Below are 25,234 nucleotides of genomic sequence, written 5' to 3' on the forward strand. Positions count from 1 at the left end.
GACAACAGGCTCGCGTGGCTGATGTGGGGACTCGGAAACAGACCGAGCTGCCCAGCTTTGGGCCCAGAAACAGAGGTCCGGCCCTGCGTGTTTGGGCCTTGAGAACAGGCTCAGCAGCCGGGTTTTTTGGCTCCCAAATGGGCCCCGAGTCAGCTGGTGTGGGGGCCAAAAGCGGGAGCCGGCTTGGCTGGTTTTGCAGGTGGGTGGGAGGGTGTTGGGGGCTGCGGGGGGAAGCGGGGGGCGGGCAGGGTGCGTGGACCCTCCCTGGAGATAGGGGTCTGGTTGTGTCGAACGCTGAAGTTCGGGAGGCCAGCATGCAGCGGGCCGAACTCAACATCTGCGGGGGTCTGTGGGGGGAAAGGCGCTTTTCAGACCCCACGTGCCCTCTTGGAGTCCAGCTCTTCTTTCTGTGCTGCTCAGAATAGTTGTTAAGTAATTAATCACCCAAACTAACAGATATTTACTTGGCGTGTAACTCTGATGTTTAATCCTAATGCTCCAGTTTTGACAGCAGTTGATATACAGCCTTATGGAAAGCCCAGACCGTTGCACTTAGCTGGAGCTTGTAAGGAGAAGCAGCTGAAATCAGCCGGAGCTTCAGTGCGGAGCTGGGGCTTCAACAAGCCAGAACTGTAGCAAGTGGGAGCTGGAACGAGGCGGGGTGTCCGCTGTCTGGAGCGTGCATTATCCAGAGGCAAAAGTACCTGCGGCTGTAACAAGCAGAAGGCGCGATTAGCTGGAGCATCTTTTTGCTGGAGCATCCGTCAGCCGGACTACGCTCCCAGCACGGCCAAAGAGCGGCCGGGCACAAGGCAGGGCTGTCCGCAGCAAGCAGCTCCGAGCAGCGGGGAGGTGAGTTGTCCTTCTGCCAGCAGGGAGCCCGGCCTCTTCCCTCGGGGATGCAATCCACGCCATGCTCCTCTCTCTGCGTGGAGGGTCTCGCCCGTCCGTTCCTGCGGGCAGAAGCGAGGTGGGGGTCCCCTGGCTCTCCTGGGGCAGCCTCCCCTGGAAGGGGGCGCGGGCGAGGTGTTGTCGTCCCCTCGGTACCAGGCAAAGGGGAGAGAAACTGGCCAGCAGAGCCCTTCCGGCAGAATCTCCCGTCTTTTCACCGTTGGCTGGGTGTGACAAGCAGGTTCGTTTCTTTGTCTCCTCTTCTCCCAGTGTCACCTTCCGCGTCACACGAAGAAAATCCTGCGTGGTCAATTCCGCTTGCTGCTCAGGTAATCACACATATCGGGCTGGGGGAGTGGAGAGAAACGCTTGTGAGTTCGAGGGCACTACAGATGCTCCACATTAAACCCACAGAGAAGGCAAATTTGCTGCTAGTGCAGAAAAGCTGATGGAAAAATTGCTGTTAACAGATCGTGCCCTGTTCCTGAACTGGTCCCTTGATGTGTTTTTGTTTCAGGTGAAGGAATGAAATTTCCTGTCTGGTAAATTCAGAGCTGCCTGTTAGCTTCTTCAGGGTCGAGTGTTTCTCTTCTCTCTGTTCATGTTGATTTTATGGGCAAGTTGGAAATAGCCTTTTACTTTTTTATGTATAACTGAATTTTTAGGAATATGTGGTGTCCCTGTAGTTCATTTTTGAGCACCTAGATGCCAGTAGAAATGTAATGAGTGAAACACGATGGGAACTGGTACTTAAACTTGATTTTTATTTGTTGGGGTGTTTTTTTTTTTTTTCTTCCCCATTAACAGTGTTGATGGCATGTTGTCCCGTGGCACAATCCCCATTCCGTTCAGTGGAGTCTTCAGTCTAGGACTTTTAAGTAAAAAAGTTTGTCCTTCCAAAAAGGGGCTAGTCATTCCTAGGACTGAGGCATAGACTTGGAGAGTCGCTTAAGTACGTGATCGGAATTAAAGCCAACTTTCAGTTGAAGTTGCTGCTGTTGGTCTTTGCTTTCATTGATTTCTCCACCACTCCCTCATGGTTGGGAGCTCTGAATCGTAACGTTTTTCAGTCTCTAACACATTTCCACCCCCACCCCCCAAAAAAAGGAGAGGCAGTGTCTAAAAGTTAATTAATTTCCTCACAAATGCGTGAGTACATAAAATTTGAGTTATGATGATTAAAACCGTAAAAATGACGCCAGTCTTGCAGATCTGGACTATTTCTGGACAGGCGTTCATCACACACAGAATTCGTCAGGGTACGGATCACCTGCGCTTCATGCTCTGACAAGACAAAATGCTGAGGCAGGGATGAGCTCTGAAAGAAAAAAAAAAAAAAAAAGGAGGATACAGGGTCACGGTTTTGTTGTGCTGTTGTTTGTTTTTAGAGAGTGCAATATTGACCGGTGCCAGCCTGCAGAGCTCTTCTGCTGCCTGACCTCTCCTTCTCTTTCATGGCTGTAATTGTCGTTTGGATAATTGTAGAAGAGCAGTTAAGTTACTTGCCTCTGTGAATGTGCTGGTAATACCAGGAAGGCAAATGCTTGAACCAATAGTGAATAACTTGGCTACAGGTAGAATTTCTGAAGGAAGAACAGCAGCAGCAACAGGAAGCAAGTAGCAAGTGACCAAAAACTTGCGTGTGTCAAATGCATCAAAGCTTTATTGCCGAATGTTGTTTGGCAATATGTTCCAAATGGCTTTTTTTGGTAAATGTAAATTTTCAGAAAGTTCAGGGTTGCGTGTGGTAAAACATGTCCCTCTGGGTCCGCGTCCTGCTGCATAAATAGCATGGGTCGATGGCAAGTCCAGTGGCAGGGCTGCTGTTCCCTACTCTTGACGTTGTCTTAGTAGTGTTGCAGCATTTAGACCTTAACGGACGGGCTGAGGAATGGAAGGAGAATGCCCGTTTTCTGTAAGGGCTCAGAATGCCAACCCTTTTCTCTGCCTGCCGCTCCCCTGTGCGTGAGATGAAGTTGTTTTATTTTTCTCCCTTGTTCCTGGTCTAAATATTTCTGGAGCTGTTGCTGCTGTGGGTTTGCAGTTGGTGTTACTGCGTTTTTGTAGCATCCTAGTGATGGGTCGTTTCTGCTGTGGCGAAGCGTCGAGATACGGTTTTTGGTGTAAAGCATCAGAAACTACGTTCACTGCAAACCGGTAACTCGCGGCGCAGGTGAAACCGATCTGGCGCGTGCAGCTGTGCTTGCAGGGATGCTCGGTGGCTCCTCATCAAAATGGCGGGCTGTGTGCGTGGACATCCGTGGGGTTGCACTCTGGGTCCAAGAGCGTTAACGTATTTTTGCTGTTGGAAGGTGGAATGGAGCGTGTGCCTGTTAAATCTCAGGGCAGTCAAAAGCTAGGAGGGACCCTGAGCGGGTTTGGTGGCACAACTGCGGTTTTAAAAGATCTTGCCCGTTTGGAGCAATGGACTGGAAAAAAATGATTCCTTTTTTGCAACAAGGCAGTTCACAAGGACAGATGTGTTGCTGTGCTCTTTAGCAAAAATACTCAACTTGGGACGTATAGGTTTGATGGAGCCTTGGCTGTACTAAAGCTTGAGAAAATGTATGTAGGTCTCTGGGTGTGTCACCTGCGTGTATCTAGGAAAGTGAGTTCTAGTGAAAGTTGCCAATGAGTCAAAAAAGAAAGGAGAAAAAAAAAAAAAAGGCACGGTTGTCTGAAAGATGCAAAAGCTCTAGTGGCCTGTGTCAACAACTGTACTGAAGATGAAGCAAAAATATTTTTTCCTCCGCTCAGTCATACTGTCTTCACAAACCTTCACAAAAAAAAGGCAGCTTTGGCTTCCTACCCAGCTTTGTGCTAATGTGTTGGGTTTTTTTCTTCTCTCAGCTGGATGTCAGCTGGCACCGTTTCACTGTGGTTGCCCTTTCTTCTGCCGTGACGGTATGAGACAGAGGGAAAGATTCCATAGTGGCCTGCAAGTACAAGGTATGCCTACGATGTGTGTCTGCGTTTTTGCAAAGGTACTTGCAGTATGGACTTTAACATTGAGAGTGTGCCAACTCTCCTTCTACTTTTTTTTACTTGAAATATTTTAACAGAAATACTAAAAATAAGTTCTGTTCTGGAGCATGTTACACCTATACAAAGCTTACTTCCCTCAGTTTATTTTCTCTTCCTGAAAGCATAATCATCTGTTTCTGTGTGCTTGCTAGTAAATGATACTGTGAAAATAATTTTGTACTAAAAGAGGGAAGAAATTGTTCGTAAGAGTTCAGGTGTTCAGAAGAAACAGACTTTGTTTTCATGATAAAAGCTTTATGCTTTTACAGTCAATGAGTTTTTAAACATAACTTATAGTAGTACTCAAAAACGTTACGGAGATAATTAGCATCTGTACTAAAAGCAGTCAAGGTCAAAGAAGGGGGGGGGACGGACAGGACAAAACAGGACAAAGGGGCGTTGCATCTGTGTGTTTCCCAGGCTTTCCCAGGAACCATTAGCAGCCTTGTAACTAGTGACAGTGAGCCCTGAGGTGTTTTTAATGAGTTACTGCTTCAGGAATGTATTTTTTCCTTTAACCTACAGTGTGTAATTTTGACTTCAGTTGGAAAGAGATTTTCCAAAATGGAAGTCTTTCTCACTCAAAGAAATTTTGTTTTAGGAACTTCCCATCAGAGTGGATCTTCAGAGGTGATTGACTTGACAGTAGAAGTCATCAGTAACAAGACTTTTCACTCTCTTTAAAAAAAAAAAGAAAAAATAAAAGTCCAAAGACCCAAGCACAGCCCATCTTCCTAAAGTTGATGGCATCACTGGTCTTTGGTTTCTCAGTTGTAACAGTCGAGATAACATGAAAATGTTATACTCTGCCTGCTTCAGTACTGCCAAAAGCATTAGGAAATCCACCAGTGCTTTTTGGTAGTTTGAGGTATTGCAGCACTGGGGATTTTACAAACTGACTTGCATTGTTTAAACTGTAACTGCCAAATAGCTGTACTATATGATGTGTTAGGTGTATGTAAGCAGTTAGGTATTTTTCTAAACATTTAAAAAGAGAGGCAACTGAATGTTATGAGGTTTTTTTCCTGATGTTTTGACGGAGTGCTCTGAAGTACTTTCTTTCTGTCTGGCTTTCAATGGTGCGTTTCCCGGGCAGTTCAGTAGCGCCTCTGTTGGGCAGCTCAGCTGGCCAGGTGTCCCTCCGCGTTATGTAACACGCACAAAACCCCCTAGTCCCATTATAACTGTACTTTGGAGAGGGATAATTTAATGGTATGAATTCAGAGCTGTGCAAGTTAAGGTAATGGGAAAGGGAAATCAAATACTTTTACAGTATAAGTATTTTCATTGGATGTATATAAACATGGGCACACCTTTTTGGTGTAAAGTGAATTACTGAGATCTATTCTTTATTTTTCATTTTGCTCTTTGAAGTTTTCCACTTCACTTTCAGCTTTATTCACCAAACAAGCAAGATGCAAAGCAGCAGCAGCAGTGCAAGGGCTGTAGCTGTTGTGGTGGATCCGTAAGTGTAGATTCTGATTGTGTATGACCTCGTCCCACAGCCTCCCAGGGTTATCTCCTTGCAGCAGCGCTGTAAGGAAGGGAGGAGACGTTTTCCAACACCGGCAAGAGTGTTTACTTGTATGCTAAGAAGGTGTTCAAAATGGTATCGATTAGCCTAAATGCTGATTTTACGTGTTCAAATCGCTCTTAACTTTTAGAGGAGGTGGTGTATTTCGAGCTGACCTTTTTTACCTGGAATCCTCCTTTAGCTCAGCGACTCTTCTTGTGCACCCCCAGCCTCTGCTGGCAGGGTGGTATGAGAAGCTGGAAGGTCCTTGACTTAGTATAAACACTGCTTAGCAACAAGTAGAGCATCAGTGTGTTGTCAACATTATTCTCATCCTAAATCCAAAATGGCCCTGTACCAGCTACTCAGAAGAAAATTAGCTTTATTCCAGCTGAAACCAGGACAACCCCAAACCCCCTGATTCTGGGTCTGCAAAGGAAGAATACCAAACAAATTTGGGACTCCTGGGAAAGCCAAATCCGCCTGGATTTGCGCAGCAGGAAAGCAAAAACCCCACCCCATTTGCATGCACAAACCACAACCAAAAGATCACCCCTTTTTATGTTGTGGAAAAGCACTGAAACACACCCCAAACTGAGTATTTTGAAAGAGCAAAAAACTTCTCAGTTTGGGGAAGACTGGGGGTGAAGCACAGGCAGTGTGAGGGGCGTTGCTGGGGGTCCTCCCAGCGTGGATGATCTGGTGTGGATGCTCTGTTGCGGCTTATCCCAGGTGAGTTACCTGCTGTGGATCATCCTGGGTGGACTCCCTGGGGTAGGTCATCCCCACCCGTGTCCCACCACGCACCTTTGTACCCTCACCTACCCTCTCCACGGCGTGTGTTTCTCCCCCATATGCCCCCCGCTTTTCCAGCCCGCCCCCTTCACCCATGCGAGTTTCTAACCCACGTGAGTTGTTTCCCCCTGCACCCCCTGCTCTCCTATATCCTGCTCCCCCCCGCTTCCTTTCCCTCCTCCATATTCCACACCACCCCCTCCGCCCACCCATCATCCATCAGGCTCCAGACCCCTGGCATGCTGCCTGCACCCTGTTCTCTGTCATTTTTTTTCCTCCTTTTCCTTACAAGTTGTTGTTGTTGTTGTTTCTTTTTAATGATGATTAAACTGTTTTCGTTTCAAGCCACGAGTTTTCTCACTTTTGCCCTTCCGATTGTCTCCCCGTCCCGCTGGGGGCGGGGGAGCGAGTGAGCGGTCGCGTGGACCTTCATTGCTGGCTGGCGTTAAACCAGGACACGAGGTGAGTTGCAAGCCCTGCCTGGCTAATGCTGGAGGCTCTCTATGTTCCTCCTGCCATCTCACCGGGCCGTCCTTGTTCTTCATCGCCGCTTTATAGCGAGCGCCTCTCGCTCTGTAAGCGGCAGTATTGGGGCCGTGTTGCAGGCGGCAGAGGGCAATTGTGACGCTTGCTGGCAGGAGCGGCAAGGAGTGCGGAGCCACGCTCCTGTAGGGAGCAAAGATGGAACCTCGAGGGCTCTATGGTCCTCTGCTGAGGACATCTAATATCCCGACAGGCCTCTTTGCTTTCCCTGCTTCACGTCTGATTACTTTGCACGCCGGACGGCAGGGCGGTAAGTAACACCGTGCAGCGTCTCTTCGATAAGAGACAAGCCCCGTGCAAGGAGCCTTGCGTGCGTGCAGGATTAGGAGAGCAGCGTTCTGATAGCACGGAGGTGCCCACCCCGACTGAGCCCCAGGGGCGCCGGGGTATCGCTCGCTTGCAGGTGGGCCGCTCGCATCTGGTGCGCTGGGCCGCGGCCTTTCCTGCCGAACAGAGCTGCCCCTCTGGCACGAAGCAGCTTTGGGTCTCTTGTGGCCTTCCTTCAGGCTGCCACCTGAACCAGGCGTTATTTTTTGTTGTAAATCTCTCTCCAGCATCTGCTGACTGGCTGCTGTCGCTCCTGCAACCCTGATGCCCCATGCAGAGGGATACAGCAGTCCCTGGGGCTTGCTCCAGGGGACACCCCCCCCTTACCCCCTCCCCCCCTACATTTGCAGGTTCCCTGTGCTGCTTCTCCTCTCTAGATAATGGGGTGGGGGGGCAGGGACAGAAGCGGCCGCCCGAATTGTCTGTTCCTTGCACTTGACTGCTGTAAACGCTCCAGCCGCTCGGGTGCTTTTTGGAAGGGAGGCAATGAAGAGGCCTGCCCGGGCTGTGAGTGGGGAAAGGGCAGGGCGACATCAGCCCTGTGCCCCCAGTAAGGAGTTGCCGCCTGCAGCTGGTCTCTACTGGGCCGAGCTGTCAGTCATCCCTCATGCAGCTGACGCTCAGAAGAGGATCGTTGCGGGGCTGCGGATTCTGCTGCCCCATGGCCGAAGGTGGGAACTGGCGTTGGGGAGGCGCGCATGCGCGGTGGCGCGTGTCGGTGGGCTCCTGCTGTTGACGGGTAAGCGAGACGCGGTAAGGCATCTCGACAGGGGCGCATGGCGCTCGCTACTGTTGCGTGGCAACTAAAGCACATTACGGCAGCTCGGCATTCGCGCTGCGCCCTGTACGTAGCACGCCGCTCTTGCCTGGCAACCACAGCTCGACACGACGCTTTGGTAAACGCGCGTGCATGGCGTCGCGGTTTACGGCGCTCCTGTGGTCGCTAAGCAACCAGAACGAGTTACGTCAACTCGGCAACCGCGCATATGCACTGCGCCTTGTACGAAGCTCGCTGCTGTTGCCTAGCAACCACTGCGTTACGTCAGTTCTGCATCCGCGCACGCGCGCTGCGCCTTCTACGGCGCTATCCGCTGTTGCCTGGCAACCAGGACGCCTTACGGCAGCTCAGAATCCGCGCATGCGCGATGTGCCTTGTACGGCGAACACCGCTGTTGCCTGGCAACTAAAGCGCGATGCGGCGCCACGAAAAGAGCGCACGCGCGTCGTCGCGGTTTACGACGCTCCTGTTGTCGCCTAGCAACCAGAAAGAGTTACGTCACCTGGGCAACCGCGCATGCGCGCTGCGCACTGTACGGCGCTCGCTGCAGTTGCCTAGCAACCAGAACGCGTTACGGCAATTCTGCAACCGCGCATGCGCGCTGCGCCGTGTACTGCGGTGATCGCTGTTGCCTGGCAACAAGAACGCGTTACGGCAGATCGGAATCTGCGCATGCGCGCTGTGCCTTGTACGGCGATTGCCGCTGTTGCCTGGCAACCAGAACACGTTACGGCAGCTCGGAAAGCGCGCATCCGCAATCCGCATTGTACGGCGATCGCCGCTGTTGCCTGCCAACCAAAGCGCGACACGGCGCCTCGGTAACCGCACATGCGCGCCGTCGCGGTTTACGGCGCTCCTGTTATCGCCTAGCAACCAGAAACAGTTACGTCGCCTGGGCAACCGCGCATGCGCGCTGCGCCTTGTACGGCGGTCGCTGCTGTTGCCTAGCAACCAGAAAGCGTTAGGACAGTTCTGTAACGGCGCATGCGCGCTGCGCCGTGTACGGCGCTCGCCGCTGTTACTTGGCAACCAAAGCGCGACGCGACTCCTCGACAATTGCGCATGCGCGGAGGCGCTCCTGCTGTCGCCTGGCAACCAGAACGCGTTACGGCAGCTCGGCATCTGCGCAGGCGTGCTGCGCCTTTTACGGCGCTCGCCGCTGTTGCCTGGCAACCAAAGAGCAACAGGATGCCTCAATAAATACGCATGCGCAGTGGCCCTCCTGCTGTTGCCTAGCAACCGGAACGCTTTACGGCAGCTCGTCATCCGCGCATGCGCGCTGCGCCTTGTACGGCTCTCGCCGAGGTTGCCTAGCAACCAAAGCGCGACACGACGCCTTGATAACTGCGCAGGCGCGGGTGGGCTCTTGCTGTCGCCTAGCAACCAGAACGCGTTACGGCAGTTGGCCATCAGCGCATGCGCACTGTGCCTTGTACGGCGCTCGCCGCTGTTGCCTGGCAACCAAAGCGCGACACGGCCCCGCGGTAAGTGCGCATGCGTGGCGACGCGGTTTACGGCGCTCCTGCTGTTGCCTGGCTACCAAACCACTGTACAGCAGCTCGGGAGCCGCGCATGCGTGGTCGCGGCCCCATGCGCCAGCGCTCTCTTTCGCCACCTAACGACCAAAGTCCGATACTGCAGCTGGGGTGCCGCGCATGCGCGCTGGCGCGTTCTGCTAAGCCCTCGCCGCTGCCACCGCGCGACCAACGTTCGGTACTGCAGCTCGGAGGCTGCGAGTGCGCGGGGCTGCCCCGGTCCTGCACGTGCCGTCCGACGGTACCGGCAGCGCGTCCTCGGGGCAAAGTGCCGCCGCGCTCGTTGCTTCCTGCCTCCCGGTAAGGAAACGCCGCTGCCGCCCCGCGGGCGCGGTGTCGGCGGGCGCTCCGCACGCAAAGCGCCGAACAGCAACGCCAGCACCGCACAGGTGCGCAGCAGCAGCGCCGCCGCCGCTGGTGCCGCCTTGTGGGCAAAGTGCGGTACTGCAGCCCGGCGTTCGCACGCCGGCTCGTAGCCCTCCCGCGCGCCGTCGTACGGCCGGCGCGCATGCGCGGTCCCCGGGAGCAGCGTGGTGGCGCGCAGGGCGCGGGTGTCGGCGGCAGCGGGTGAGCGCCGGGACCGCGGGTGAGGCGAGCGATCCCCTCCGGCGGGGGCGGCGGCGGGTGCCTCCTGCCGGCTGGCCGCCCGGGGCTGGCGGGACGGGAAGCTGTGAAGTGGCCGCTGCGGCAGGCTCCCGGTCCGCCGGAGGCGAGCCGGGCCAGGGCAGCGCCGGGCAGGTCCCCGAGAGCCGACAGAAGGGAAGAGGGGACGGAGGCGGGCACCCCCCAGGCGCGGCCAGCGGGCGCCTCCCCGAGTCACCGGAGCTCCCCCGGCGCCTTCCCCCGGCCCCGCTCGGCCCGTGCGGCTGCCCCCAGCTGTAGCCCCTCCCCTGAAGCCTGTGCTGTAGCCGCAGGCAGCCCCCGAGCCCTGTCGTGAGGGCGGCAAGCTGGCCCTCCGGTGTTCTCGAGTCTCCCTTAACGTGGGTGCCGTTAGCAGCGACATGGGGAAGGAGCAGCCCTGCGGACGGAGGGGCTCCGGCCAGGGCGGAGCTGTGGTAATAACGGTCGCTGCTGCCTCTTTCCCTCTGCCAGAGGCCACGCCGTGAGCGCGGTTGTCCGTTCGTCCCCGGGGATGCCGTTGACTGCAGCAGCCTCAGGCTCGCGTGGGCTGTCTCTGCCCGGCCTCCCTCTCCTCGCGGCACGGGAGCACAGAGGGACAGGCGGAGCGCTTACTGGCTGTGGACGGGAGCTGCTGAAGCTGGAGAGGCCACAGAAAGGTAAAGAAGAAGAAACAGAAGGCCATCTGGCTGGCAGCTGCTGCCTCCCGCTGCAGGCCAGAGAGACCCTGCCTCTGTGGGTGTGGGAGGAGCCCTCCTCGTAGTCCACAGCAGGTCAGACCGCCAGGGTCTGTATGCGTGACCAGCAGCGCGGTACGGCCACGTAGTGAGCGAGCGAGTGAGCGAGGCTATGTGTCTAGGAGGCCTCATCTCGTAAGAGCTGCGAGGGGCTCGCGTGTTCCGTTATGCGGAGGACAGCCAAGCGACTGGAGTTACAGAAGAGGAAGGGAGGAGAGAAGGAGAAAGAAGCGGCTGAACTGGCAAAGTCTCCTGGCAGCGCCAAGAACAAGAGCTGCGGTGAGCCCCGGGCCCTCAGGGCCCTGTCTCCCCTCTTCAGCGTTCTGGTCCCTCCCTGCCCCTCCCTCCCTTGGTCCCCTCTCTTTCCCACACCCCTGCCTTTTTTTTTTTTTTTTTTCTTGTTTTTTTTTTTCTCCTTTCCTCCCTTGTACCTCTGATACTGAAAAGCCGGTCGAAGAAACTCCCTAAGACTCGTTTTGGAGTTTTAGAAAGCGGGCATTCTTCATTGCAGCGCTGGATGCACGGGGGATAGTTCCACCTGGCGTGCATGCCACAGCTTTAGCACAAACAGGTTATATAGAATAACTAATTCCTTATTAATCAGATTAGTATACGTATACATAAAAACGATGGCAACCGATTATCATAGCACTGCCTACATCCGATCACGCGCAATGACGGATCCATTTGAGACGAAGGGGTGCTTTTGCGACCACCGACCCATTTGAAGTTCTTGCTGGCTGTCCTCGAAGTCTTTATTCTTGTCCTTGTTCTTTGATCTTGAAGCTTAACGCAGTTTCTTTCAATCACATGTGGTCACTTTCAGCATTGTTCCCATTTAGCGTACAGGAACATCTAGTCATAAGAGCAAAGAACTGCAAAACTTAGGAGTACCTACCTCTGCTAGTTAATTGCTTGGCTATACTTTTGTCTATTGTTTCAGTCGTAGCGTTAGTATAAGATTTCTAATAATTATTTACCAAATCTCACTTTTACAGTCACCTAGCAGCAAACCACAGCTGGTACAAAGTATTAAAACCATCCAAATATTTAGACGTGCCATACAGAACGTATGGAAATATGCTATCAGAGGTGTCTGAGGGGCAGGGGGAGCGCCGGGGGGCGCCCCGAGCCCCGGAGCAGACTCACTGGCAGGACTCGATAGGCGCGCGACTGACTGAATAGACGCTGGCCGGCCGGCCCCTTTGCCCTCCGGGCTGCGTTTGCGCTCCCTCTGCACGGGGCGAGGGGCTGTGAGGGAGCCCAGGGGAGGAGGAGGTGAGGCGCTGGGGGGGCGGGCCGTGCCCCCCCTGTTCCTGCTGGGCTCCAGCTGTTGCAAATATTCTGGTAAAGAAATCAACATTTAATCACATAGGAGAGTTAGGTTTGATGAAGAAGTAAAATTGTGAAGCATAACGTATAGGATTGTTAAGTTTGAAACGTAGCCATAGAAACTTTAGGAGCTGTTTTATGCATGACGCTAGGAACCGTAATATTGTTAAAGTTTGAAACAGCTAACCCTAGAGACCTCACCAGGAAGTTACTGTTTTTTCTGCATGCTGTTTCAGGAAACTAAGGAAACCGTCATGGACACCAGTTTGCTGCTTGGAAACCCCCTTACCCTTCCCATCTCGATTTGAGAATCGAAGATGCCAGTCAGCAGAGCCAAGTGTCACTGACCAATGATTGGTTTTAACTAAGAATATTGATAAGGCTATATAATCACAGGACCGATCATTACAAAGGTTAAATTTAAGAACGAGCATAGTATGCGTTTTTACGGAAGGAGCTTAGGTAACAATGACCTGACGGGAAAAGTCTGTAAAAACTGACGGATTTTGATACTAAGTGGGACACGCCTTTGGAGGAGCGATCCCCCGTGTCCCCAGCGCTGCGAAAAACAAAGTGCCTGCTTCTTAACTTCATGTTGGTGTTAAGGAGTTTTATTCTGGATTTCGGTAACGGTTTTGGCGACCCGGGTGGGACCTTGCGAGTGAGACTGGACGAGATCGAGTGTCGATCGAACTCCGGCCGGCACCAAGGTATTGTCGGGGAGAACCGTCACCCTTGACACGCAAAGCTCCTCGCAGCGTTCCCTGGAAAAAAGGTAAGGCGCTGCTTCTTTGGAATTTGTTTGGAAAGCCTGCCCGCGAAGCGCGGCGAAAGCTTCGCAGGGTTGGGGCTTGGAGGGTACCCGTCTGGAGTGGAAGCCTAGGCGTCTGCCCGTAAGTCATAAGCGGAAGCTATTGCTGGGTTGGACTTTGTGTATTATTTGGGACAGCTGTTGTTTGCATTTGTTTGGTATTTAGTATTTGAATGTATATAAGTATAATGGCATTAGCAAAATTGTTTAAGAATAAGAGTGCAGGAAATAGAACTGCTGATGAAAAGTTGCCAGAAACATCACCGTTGGGATGTTTATTGGCACATTGGGGTGAATTGCAGGAAAAGTGGTAAACAAACAGAGCTTTGAGTTATAATACTATATTGCAATTACTGTTGTTTTGTAGGAGAGAGAGTAAATGGAATAAAGTACCACATGTAGATTTGTTCTTTTTAAGTGAACATATCTGACGGGGACCGGAGGGAAGTCTCCCAGCAGAACCTCTGGTTACAGCTTGTTACAAATATTCTGATAAGTTAAAATTTTATATAAGCTGGGTTTGATGAAAAAGTAAAGATTGTAGAATATATAGGGGTTTGAAGCTCGCAATGTAGTCATCGAAACTTAGGAACATACAAAATGTGCTGTATACAGTCATAAGAAAATAAGTATTGTCTAAAATAAGTTAACCGTAGAAACTTCGACCGATTTGTTAGTTTGTAGCGTTTCGTCCTAAGAAACTAAGAGAGATCGTTATGGATCTTAGTTCTGTTGCTTAGAAACCCCACGTTGATCAAGATTCCAGTTAGTGGAATTAAGTGAGATTAACCAATGAATGTTTTAGTATGAGAATATTGAAAAGGTGGTGTGACTGAGGGCCAATCACTAGAAACGTTAAATTCAAGAATTAACATTGAATGTACTTTTATGTAAATCTAATACATGATGGCGAAAATCATACTGCGCAGAATCACATAAGAGAGGTCAACTATCGGACAAAATGAAGAAGACTATGGAAGACCACCAGCGGGCTTCTGAAGACCACCAGAGGCTTCACCACGCCTGCGTAGAAGGACATTTACATATACTAATGATTTATCAGACAGTTGATGATTATGTATGACATTTCCCAGAAATTTAGTGAATATGGATAACAGGTGTGTATTTAACCTGCATGATTAAACTAGACAGGTGCACACACTAGGTGGAGTGATCACCTGTATGCCCAGCGCCACAATGAGGCGCGTGCTTCTTAACTTCTCATTGCTGTTAAGGAGTTTTATTCCGGATTTCGGCAACAAGCTGAACTGGGAGAACAGAAAATTGAATTTGAGTTGACACTAGAGTCACCTTTTCAGTTTTAAATACCTTAGAGGGAGAGTTAAGTTTTGAAGAAATTGGTGGTGGTGGTGCAACAAGCGAACGAGAAACTAGACCCTTCTTTAAATCTTTAACAATGAAATTAGGAAAGCAATGGGTCCCTCAGCAGTTTTTGTATGTGCCAAATTCTCCTAAACTCCTGTTAAGGAGAGATCTATTTGAGAACTTAGAGGCAGAAATTAAATTTAAAAATGGAGAGATTAAAATTTTAATTCCAGAAACTAAACGTATCGAAGCAGTGGCTTTGTTGTTAACAGGATGTTTACCGAAAGCAGAAGATTATACCAGTCCAAGTATAATGCTGTCATTCCAATCGTCTGGACTGGGAAGTTCCTGGTAAATCCAAAAAGCAGAACCCGTGAGAGTTGATTAAAGCCAGGATCGAATCCGGTAAGAATTAAACAATACCCCTCAAAACCAGAAAGTCGGAAAGGGTTAGTAATGGTAATACAAAAATTTTTAAGATACAAATTGTTAATAGAACGTGAATCCAGATATAACACCCCGATCTTGCCTGTTAAAAGGCTGATGAAAAAGATGACAGATTAGTTCAAGACCTCCTCAGAGCAATAAATCAAATGGTACAAGATATTCATCCGGTAGTGGCAAATCCTTATACTTTGTTAACAATCCTAACGGAGAAACGAGAATGGTTCATAGTGTTAGACCGAAAAGATGCCTTTTTCTGCATTCCCTTGGATCCCAGTAGTCAAGAGGTTTTTGCTTTGGAATGGGAAAATCCTGAGACTGGGAGAAAAACACAATATACGTGGACGGTCTTGCCTCAAGGCTTTAAGAATAGTCTTACCATTTTTGGAAATCAACTGGCACAAAAATTAGAGATTTGGAAGAAAGAAAATAATCAAGAAATCTTGCTGAAATATACAGATGATCTGTAAATTGTAGCTGAGATGGAAGAACAATGCACAAAGTTAACTGTTAACTTTTTGAACTTTTGGGAATCAGTAGATATCGAGTGTCAAAAGAAAAAGCCCAAATAACCCAGAAAGAAGAAACTTAAATTTGAGTTTTAAAATCCTAAAAGGACAGAGACAATTGGGAACTGAGAGAAAAGAGGCAATGTGTCGTCTCCCCGAACCTTAGACTAAAAAAAATTAATGACAAGCATTTCTGGGAATGGTCGAGTGGTGTCACCTGTAGATTATAAATTGTGGCTTGCTGGCCTGACCTTTACAGGAGCAGCTCAAAACCTCAAACGATGGATTGGACCGATGCCGAGAAAGCTACTTTCCAAGAATTGAAACAGGCTGTAATAGGGGTGCCAGCCCTAGCGTCTGCCAGATCTCACAAAAGACACTTGAAACTTTTTGCTCGTGAAAGAAGAGGTAGAGCTCTGGGTATCCTGGCCCAATATTTAGGGCCAAGTGGGCGAGCTGTGGCCTACTTCTCGAAGCGATTAGATAATGTGAGTCTGGGATGCTCTGGTCGTCCGAGAGCCGTCACTGCAACTGTGCTACTGATCCAGGAAGCTCGTAAGTTCGCCTGAGGACAAAGGATTACTGTACGTTTCCCATATGATAACTGTTGTGCTAAAACGGAAAGGGGGGCACTGGTTATCCCCCAGCAGAATGCTGAAATACCAAGTGGTGTTGTTGCTGGAACACGACGATGTTTACCTAAAAACTACTACCGCCGTTAACCCTGTTGCGTTTTCAACAACTGACCAAGTTAAAGGAGAACTGGAACGTGACTGCTTGCAGGCAATCGAAAGAGTTTACTCCAGCTGACTGGATCTCTGAGATGTGCCACTAGAAGAAACAGATTGGGAACTATATGCCGACGGAAGCGGTTCCATCTGTGAAGGAAAACGTTTCTCGAGATAGACAATAACTACTGAGGAGGTAATTGCGTTGCCGACTTTGCCTTCGATGATCTCTGCCCAAAAGGCTGAACTGATAGCTCTTACTCGAGCTCTGGAACTAAGTCAAGGAAAGCGAGTCAACACTTGGACAGACTCAAAGTATGCTTTTGGAGTAGTACGTGCGCATGGGAGCGATACGGGGAGAAAGAGGACTGTTATCTGCACCAGGAACCACCGTTCAGCACGCAGAACAAATACTGAAATTGTTAGAGAACATTCAAAACCCAACAGCAGTCACGATAATGCACTGTAAAGCACATCAGTTAGGTAAGACCGGTCCTAATGCAGGTAACCGACTGGCTGATAAAGCTGCTAAAGAGGCTGCAGAAAAAGGCATCCTAGCACTAGTTCCAGAGAAAGGTATAAAATTGCCTAAAGAAACTCCAAATTATAATGAAAAAGATGAAGAATTAATTATTAGATTGCAGGCTAACAAAATGAAACAGGATAGGCTGTAACACCGACAGGTCGAATAATAGTCCCACCCACAATAATAAGAGAAATTGCCCCACTGAACATCACAAAGTATACTGGGAAACAGAAAGTGAAATATGACAAAGATTGTTTAAACAATTATAAGCGGACGTGAAATGTGTATGTAAAATTATCCCCGAATCAGTAATAAGATCATCTTTGGGATTATTAAATAAGGAAATTTTTTAGAAGAATATTAGCAAGTTGATTTTATAGAATTGCCTTGAAAATAAGGATATATCCTAGTTTTAGTTGATATCTTTACTGGGTGGCCCAAGGCTTTCCCTTGTCGCACCAACAAAGCAAGGGAAGTAGTCAAAGTCTTGCTCAGAGAGATAATACCAAAATATGGGGTGCCTGTAAGAATGCCATCTGACAATGGCCCTCATTTTATAGCAAAGATTATGAGACAAGTTGAGCAAAGTATTATCTATGGACTGAGACTATCACACCCCACATAGACCAGAAGCAAGTGGGGGGGGGGGGGGGGAGAGAGAATGAACTATCTCCTTAAGCAACAGTCGAGTAAAATTTGTCAGGAAACCTCACTCCTCACATGGGTTAAAGCGTTACCCGTGGCTCTATTAAGAATCAGAGTATAGCCAGAAGAGAAAGAAAAGTCAAGTCTTTATGAAATGTTGTATGAAAGACCATATCAAGAGTCCTGTGTTCTGAGTATCTTGAGTGCCTTTGGAGATACGTTTTTAAAAGGTGTTATGATTTCTTTAAGCAGTTCTTTTCAAGAACTTTGTCAGTATGTCTCCACAGCTGGACCCTTAGAATTGGACGTAGCAGCGCATCCCTTCCGACCAGGAGATTGAATATATATAAAATCACTGAGAAGTGGAAAGGACCGTATCGAGTCATTTTAACAACACTTGTAGCAGTAAAGGTCTGGGAGAAGAACCTTGGCTTCATTATTTGAGAATAAAGAAAGCACCCAACAAGAAACTGGAAGTCTAAAGAAACTGGCCCTTTAAAACGGAAAATCTATAAGTAAGTTTCACGTTATCTATTTGGGAAAACAGTTGTGTAAAGTTTATAATGTTGGGGTTGCTATTAGGAATATTGCCGAGGGCAATAATCTTTCTGTGTGTTTAGAGGGTGTATGTATTTTTTTTGAGGGGTTCTAAACATGAGATAAACAAAATGAAACAATTATTGTTTGAGCTATTCATCTTGATATTAACCGTTTTTGTCATTTGGATTAAAAAAAATAATCTAGTTTTGTAACTGATTCAAAGTTTTGTAAAGACACAAAATTTAACCTCAGTAACAGCCTGCCTTCCGATTCCAAAGTCAGATGAAAATCTAGTTCCGTGGAGAATACTGACATTGAATTTAATCAAAACTTGAGAAAAGAGGTAGAACAATGAGAATCATTTTAGCAGAGTAAATTGGATGGATTTAAAAGGCAATTATTTTTTTAAAATTTGAAAGAAGGAATTATAGCGTTGTGAATTATAACGTTACCAAACCATCCACCTCACGGACAAAAGAATTAATTTACTCGCCCTTCGGGAGAAACTTGTACAAGCACCCCTTGGGGCTGTCAGCTGCCAAAACCGTAGAGACAAGTCCAAAAAGGAACTTGGGATCATGTTTAAAATACAAAACGATGTTTAGAACTTACTGGAGTTCCAGGATCCTTGTTAGAGCCACCCAGAGTCGGGACCATCTGTGGAAATTTAGACCGGTTTAGACAACCAGAGAAACATCACACATCCTAAACAGAGCTGTATGAAAGTTTATACTTGCAGCTCCTCTGACCCCAAACTCCCAAGACTTTCTCTAGTAGCTAAAGCTCTAAGATGGGGGTGTATTTGTAGAAAGGATAATAATACTTCACATGATCTTTGGTCCCCTCTTAATAACGGGAAAAATTTAGCTTGGAGTTGACTGCATTAAAGGACAGGTGAAAAGTTCAGGGTTAACTGCTTGGGTGACTAGTGATGCTATATGATCCACTCACCTTTTCATGAAGGAGAAAAGCAAATCGTGGTCTTTAGACTTACTAACTCTATCCTCTCTCTGGAAGAAATCTCCCCTGTGGCCTCGCTCGCTGGTGGACCTGGGGAAATCGAAAAGATGATACCTGGCAATCGCCAAGTCTTAGAACTAAAATAAAATGGGTATTAAAATCTGTATTTTGACCCCAGTTAACACCTCTTCCACATCAGATGACTCTTGACATCTTTCACTCAATCAAGGCAGTGCCTGCTGCTTCACTTCACCTTGGTGTTGAGGGGTTTGGTTCCGGGTTTCGGTACCACAGCTGCGGGCCCGGGCTGGAGGAGCCGCAGGTGCGGGCAGTGAGGCTGAAGGCGACGCCCCCTCCCTGGCAAGGGGAGGGGCTGCCGGGGGCGGGGCCGCCGGGAGCCCAGGCAGGAGCGGAGCAGAGAGGTGACCGGGCTGCGGCTGCCCCGAAGGAGAAGGTGAGCGGGGCCGGGCGCCCCTCGGAGCGCGAACGTCGGAGGCGGGGGTGGCACGGGGGAGGTGGGGGCCGCCTGTGCCGAGGCCGGGGGGGAGCCGTGGGGGCTCACAGGGCGGCTGAGAGAACACGCGCGCGGGGGTGGGGGGGGGGGGCGCTGACAGGGCGGCTGAGAGAACGTGCGCGCGGGGGGTGGGGGGGGGGCGCTGACAGGGCGGCTGAGAGAACGTGCGCGCGGGGGTGGGGGGGGGGGCGCTGACAGGGCGGCTGAGAGAACGTGCGCGCGGGGGTGGGGGGCGGGGCACTGACAGGGCGGCTGAGAGAATGTGCGCGCGGGGGTGGGGGGCGGGGCACTGACAGGGCGGCTGAGAGAACGTGCGCGCGGCGGGGGGGGCGCGCTGACGGGGCGGCTGAGAGAACGGGCGCGCGGGGGTGGGGGCGCTGACAGGGCGGCTGAGAGAACGGGGGGGGGGGGCGCTGATAGGGCGGCTGAGAGAACGGGCGCGCGGGGGGGCTCACCGTGGCGGGGCTGCGCAGTCGTCCGGCGGGTCCCGGGGAAAACCCCAAGGACGGCGGGGTCCCTGTCGGACGCACGGAGCGGCAGCGGGGCCGCGCCGTGCCGGAGGGGCGGCGGCGGGAGCGCGCCGGAGCTACCCGGAGCGGCGCTGGGGGCTCAGCGGGGACTGCCGCTGCGCCGGCGGGGGGAGGTGGGGGGGAACGGAAGCGGCGTCCCCTCGGGGTCAGGCAGCAGGGCAGGCTGCCTCCCGGGGCATGCCGGGAGCTGTAGTTTTCGCGGAGTCGGCGGCCCGGCAGCAGCGTGGCTCTCGGGCGCGGCGTAGTCCTCGCGGCCCCCGGAGTCCGACCAGGTCAGACTCGGGAGCGTTGCCGGTTTCGCGTGGTTTTCCGCGGGCTTCCCGCTGCGCCCGCTCCCCGACCAGCCGTGCGGACGCGCTTCCCGGGCGCATGCGCCGTGCTTCGCGTGGGGCAGCCCGGCGTTCGCTCACCGGCGCAGGCGCCGTCCCCGGAGGTTTGTGATCTAGATAAACCCGTGTTCTGGATAGCTGGGGTTGTGGCTTGCAAGCCTGTGACTCCCACCGAGTTCCCAACAAATTCAAACGTGGAAATTGTGCATCAGCCCTCCTCGCCCCCTCCGAGCTGGTCTGTTCTCTGTGGTCACCATTAGTAGCCTCGGTTTCCCACCTGTGGTTCTCCAGAAAGGCAGAGCCTCGCAGCTCCATGCTGAAGGGAGTGGGGAGCTACCCACGGAGAAGGCAGAGGCCTGAGTTTGTCTTTTGGGGATGAGAAGTGGGGAGGAACTGCCATAAATGGGATGCATCCCTGCTTGAGCCATGGCTGTTTCAGCTGTGCACATGGAAAATCCTCAGCTATGTTGCATCTACCCCTCCTTTCCATTGACCTCAGGAGAACTGGCCTCCTGTGTCCCCCAAGTTCATTTACTTCATGCTGCAGTGAAGTGGCTATTTTTCTTCTTTTCTCTGAGGATTTTGTGGATCTGGGGGTGGGAAGGACTGCCTTAATGCTGGCTTTCTCAGCCTACTTCTGGGAAGCCAGGCATATCTGCAGATTAGAGCCGGGGTAGTGGCCCAGGCACCTTTTATTCCTCGGAGGGCAGTGGATTTGGGGAGTTAGAGCAAGGTATGCCTGGATGTTGGTCTCCCTGAGGGGGAGGGGGTTTACAGCCAGATGACTGAAAAGCCTCCCCCAAGCACTTCTGGGGAAAGGGTTGGGGGGTGGCTTTTAATGGACCCACGGTATTGATGTGGCAGGTGAGCATACACCCCCCTCTTGGCTGGGGGATCTTATGCAGACGCCTGCTGAGCCAGGGCTGGAAGCCCCTCTGCACACTTTGGAGGAGCTGGGTGCAGACTGGGGACGTGAGGGCAGTCGTGACATGGACACAGGGCGGCAGAGAGTCCTGCTCTTTCAGCAGTTAACGGTGCTACCACGTGGTCAAAATCTCAAGTGCACCCGTCCAACCGTGCATTCTCTTTCCTGGGGTTTGTTTATGGGACAAATAAACTGCCCAGCACTAGATGAGAAGGTTGTCTGCACTCCACCTCAAATCAGGTGCATCACCTCTCTGTCGGGAAAGAAGCATGGGGCTGGGCATAAAAGGAACAGTAACTCCAACGTCGGGATTCTTTTTGGCTCTGGGCATGGAGCAGATAACCACAGCGATACAGAGAGGGAAGGAGGTGCTGATGGGTTTGTACCTTGGACTTAAACTGTAGAGGATGATCTGTTCAGGACATCCATGTCATAGAGTAGCTGTTGCATGATTTATACTTGTAATCAGGTTCCTACTTGATAGCCTTAACTTTGCGTGGACTGCGTGTTGAACTTTCCAGTAGTTAGTTTGTTTTTACATTTCCTTAAGGTCTAGGCAAAGGTTTAGAAAGTTAGCAGACTTAAGGATAAGTATTTATTACTTTGTCCTGCCACGTTGCCATTTGAAACCTGTTCTGAGTATTGGTGGTATTCAAGAAATTGCCAAGATTTCGAGGGTGAATCTGTATCTTTAGGTGTACTGAGCAGAAAAGTACAATGGATCTTTTTAGTTGCCAGATAGCTTTCTTTATCCAGGCGGTCAGTTTATCAAGATCAGGCTGCAGTGTCCAGGGGGCTGGGGCGGGAAGGTTGCTGTTCAAGCTTCTCATTCCTGTCAGCGGTGATTCCGCTTGCACCACTAAGTGGTGCTGTGTACATATGCTTAATTAAATTGGGAGCTGCCTGTGCCTGCCTGCTTGTGTAGTTCGGAGCGGTCATTTTAGAGAAAATGTTCTTTTGGCTGCATTTGTTCTCCTGTGATACAAAAACTTGACAGCTATTGGGGGCAACTACTACTTTAGGAGCATTTCTATAAAGTAAGAAATTGCTGGTTTTATTTTGTCATGATGGGCAAGAAAATAACTGATTCAAAATCACGTCCACTGCAGCTTATGCTTCCGTAACACACCACTCAACTGGTTTCTATGTGTAAATGTCTTCGGAGAGGAATCCCAGGTGCCTGCTGTGACTATAGGGACAAGCAGTATGGGCTCACAGGAACAGAACATGCTTTGCCTTCCCATCACCAGAAGAAAGAAAGAAAGAGGTGAAGAAGGGTGCTCAGGAGCAAGAGGCTGCAAGGAAGTTGCTGTACGTGATCCTTTTGCTTTGCTTTGCTTTATCTGACAGAAAAGCTGCCTTCTGCTAGTTGGGTCTTGGCTTGAAAGACAAGGGGAAAGAGACTCCCGCCCCTCTCCCAGGGAGTGTGCTACTTTTGACTGGCTTGTTCTGACTATGTGATCTTCTATTACAATATTTAGATCGCATGGTGACAATCTATACCACTGACTCCCTGAGTGGTTTTTCATTTCTGTCCCCGCTTCCTTCTCCAGCTTTTTTCAATATATCAATTTAAAAAAAAAAAAATAATAAAAAAATAATTTTTAACCTTACATGAACATCATCTGTTGGCTTTGGCCCCAAACACTTTATTTCCTAGAAATAAGTTGAGTCTTTTCATCAGAATATGTAAAAGATTTCTAGCCACTGTAGTACTATTGTATTGTTTGGTTTTTTAAATAAGTTTCTCTCCAGGTTCCAGCGTGTGCACTAAACTTCTACTGCAGTAGAAGACAGTCTTAAGCTGAAGAGAGATTCCATGCTTGGGAGAGAAAAAGAGCAGATCTTGACTCAAAGGTAACTTTTCCAAGGGAAAGGTAAACTCTTTTGTTTCTTTGGGGATTTTTATTCTGATAGCACAAGCATCTTGTTCTCTCAGGATTTTGTTATCTCTGGAAAAAAACCTTGGTGTTGTGTCACTTCCTCCTTCCCTGGTTGTGTTTTTTTTCACTCCTTTCAGAGGAAGTGCTAAAACTGTGATGTTTTAGGAAGACATTTTAACTTATGACTCGGAGGTCTGCAGACATCACTGTAAAGACAGTTTCTGTGCATCCAAATGCTGTTAATCCGTTAAAATACGAAATGAAAGACGTGTAACTTGGAGCTGAGACGTCAGAGTATTCCAGATGGGTCTGGTTTACTTTGCATTCAGTGTTCCTGTAGCCTGTTGCTTTGGAAGTGCAGGTAATAAGCTTTTCAATTGAATAAATGAGTGGTAGTGTTTTTTTTGTTTTCCTCCCCTAGAAATGTAGTGCTTAATCATACTGCACTGACCTGTAGAAGTTGTGGACACTGTGGTGTTCTCCAGAATGCTACTTGGGCTGCCACTACAAGTAGGTCATTTAAAATAATAACCTTAGACTTTAAAAATACATAAAAACTTCATGATGCTTAAAGTATAGAGCAGAGTAGTCACCAGGTTAAAATACCTTCATGCTTATGACATGCACAGCGATGGTTCCTTTCAGGTTTTTTGGTTGTTTTGTTTTGTTTGTTATTTTTTCTTCTTTAAGATGGCACTGGTTGCAGTGATCTTCAGTTTTACGACACAGCTAACTGTCTTAGTATGGATATGGTTCCTTTCTGCCTACTGTTTCAGTTTACTTGCAGACATAGTTAAGATAGCTCTTTGGAGTTGTGGAGTGTGCGTGTGTATATAGATATATGTGTGTGTGTGTGTGTGAATGTGTATGAAAATAATAAGACCTAAAGTCCCCTCCCCACATCATTACTTTTGCTGACCTGTATTTCAGTGTTACCAAGATTTTAAAGTGACCCAAGTATTGCTGTTGCAAATGTTTCCATGTTTGTCTAACTATTGTGATGACATAAATAAAAAAAAAATACCAGAACACTAAATGTTTTATTACTTGCCCTATAACTATATAGGTGTTCCCTGTCTAATAGCTATTTCTTTTTTCAGGATTCACTGTATTTATTTTTTTTTTTTTTACCCTATGAAATGGAAAGAGATTTCTGGCTTTTAATAGATGTTTTATCCTTGGGGAATTGCCCACCAATTAATTAATAGAATTTGGAATTTAACTGAAGGACGTTTTGCATGCCCGTGTTCAAATATTGATGCTAACAAGCCACCATACGGTTCATGTTGATAGCTTTATGGATACTTAAAGGTAGGCAATAGTCTTATTTTTTAATAATGCTTAACCTTTTTCTGTTTGGCAAGAACAAGCAAGTCTGCCTGGTTTTGTAGGACTTGCAGCTTTTCCTTAACATCAGACTTTAAAAAGGGGAGAACCGGTATCAGCTACGCAGTTAGGATGGTGATTTTTAAAATACTAAGCTGCGTAACAGTCTCAGGAAGAACATGTGTGACTGGGCGTGAGAGTCTGTGGCACAGCATTACTAACCTTTGCTAAAAAAAGTTTTGAAGAATGAAGCATTTGCTTTATGAACGGTACTTGAGGACGAATTCTGATGCTGCTAAAGTTTATTGAAAAATAGGCACTGATTTCAGTGATGATGTGTTGGAGCGGCGGAGGAATGCACATAAGTCGACCCAATATGAGTGATAGAAGTGATTCAACTTTATTTGCACGGATAGCTCATATTTATACAGTTTGCGATAATTATGCCTACTAGTCCTAATATGATTGGTACATTGCTAATGTTTATTCATTACTAAAACACACCCACTTGTGGTTGGCAGCTACGCGTGTTCAGTAACTTTCTCATGAGAACTTCTTCAAAAGTTACTTGTGAAGTTATGCCAAGGTCACACCGTCCCTGTCTTTCTCCTGATAACAGCGAGACCAGCTGTTGTTTTTCTCCCAATATCAGTAAAGCCAGCTATTTTCAGCCAAGGCCTAGTCTTGTTGCTCAAACTGACATTCTTTCACACAGAACTCTGCTCGCACAACTTTTCCACGGGCCCATGTCCTTTTTCAGCAAGCCACTTCCCAACAATTCCCCCTTTTTCTTTTTGTGCGAGTAGAGCTTGGTGTGTCAGCTTTGAGACTCCTTTTTTCATGCACCCATAAGCAATTTTAACTATTACACAGATTAATATCAATATACCCAACCATCGTAAGGCTTCCTTAATCAATGACATTAGCCGTGGTGTTATCCCACCAAATATTGACTCTAACACCCCATCAAACCAACTAGTTTCTTGCTGGATCTTTGTGTATGTTTCTTCAGCCAATTTATCTGTTTGTGAATAGATTGAGGTAAAATTTTAACACCTGCTGTATTGCCCTTTGCAAAGATCTGTGAACACAATTAATTAAACACAGTAAAAACAACATTATACCTAATAAAATACATAAGCACA

General features: G+C 49.2%; 2 long non-coding RNA genes across 2 annotated transcripts; both read left to right on the forward strand.

The window, feature by feature from the left end:
• Window positions 1–253: 253 nt before the first annotated feature.
• LOC126050497 (uncharacterized) lies at window positions 254–6,801 on the forward strand. Its single transcript, XR_007509563.1, has 4 exons — window positions 254–852; window positions 1,162–1,220; window positions 3,742–3,840; window positions 4,517–6,801. It is a non-coding gene; the product is annotated as an uncharacterized LOC126050497 (long non-coding RNA).
• A 3,639-nt stretch (window positions 6,802–10,440) lies between these two features.
• On the forward strand, window positions 10,441–14,451 carry LOC126050498 (uncharacterized). Its single transcript, XR_007509564.1, has 4 exons — window positions 10,441–10,683; window positions 10,884–11,040; window positions 12,330–12,740; window positions 14,355–14,451. It is a non-coding gene; the product is annotated as an uncharacterized LOC126050498 (long non-coding RNA).
• The last annotated feature ends 10,783 nt before the right edge of the window (window positions 14,452–25,234 follow it).

The sequence above is a fragment of the Accipiter gentilis genome, chromosome 25, assembly GCF_929443795.1.
Source record: "Accipiter gentilis chromosome 25, bAccGen1.1, whole genome shotgun sequence".
Lineage (NCBI taxonomy): Eukaryota > Metazoa > Chordata > Aves > Accipitriformes > Accipitridae > Astur > Astur gentilis.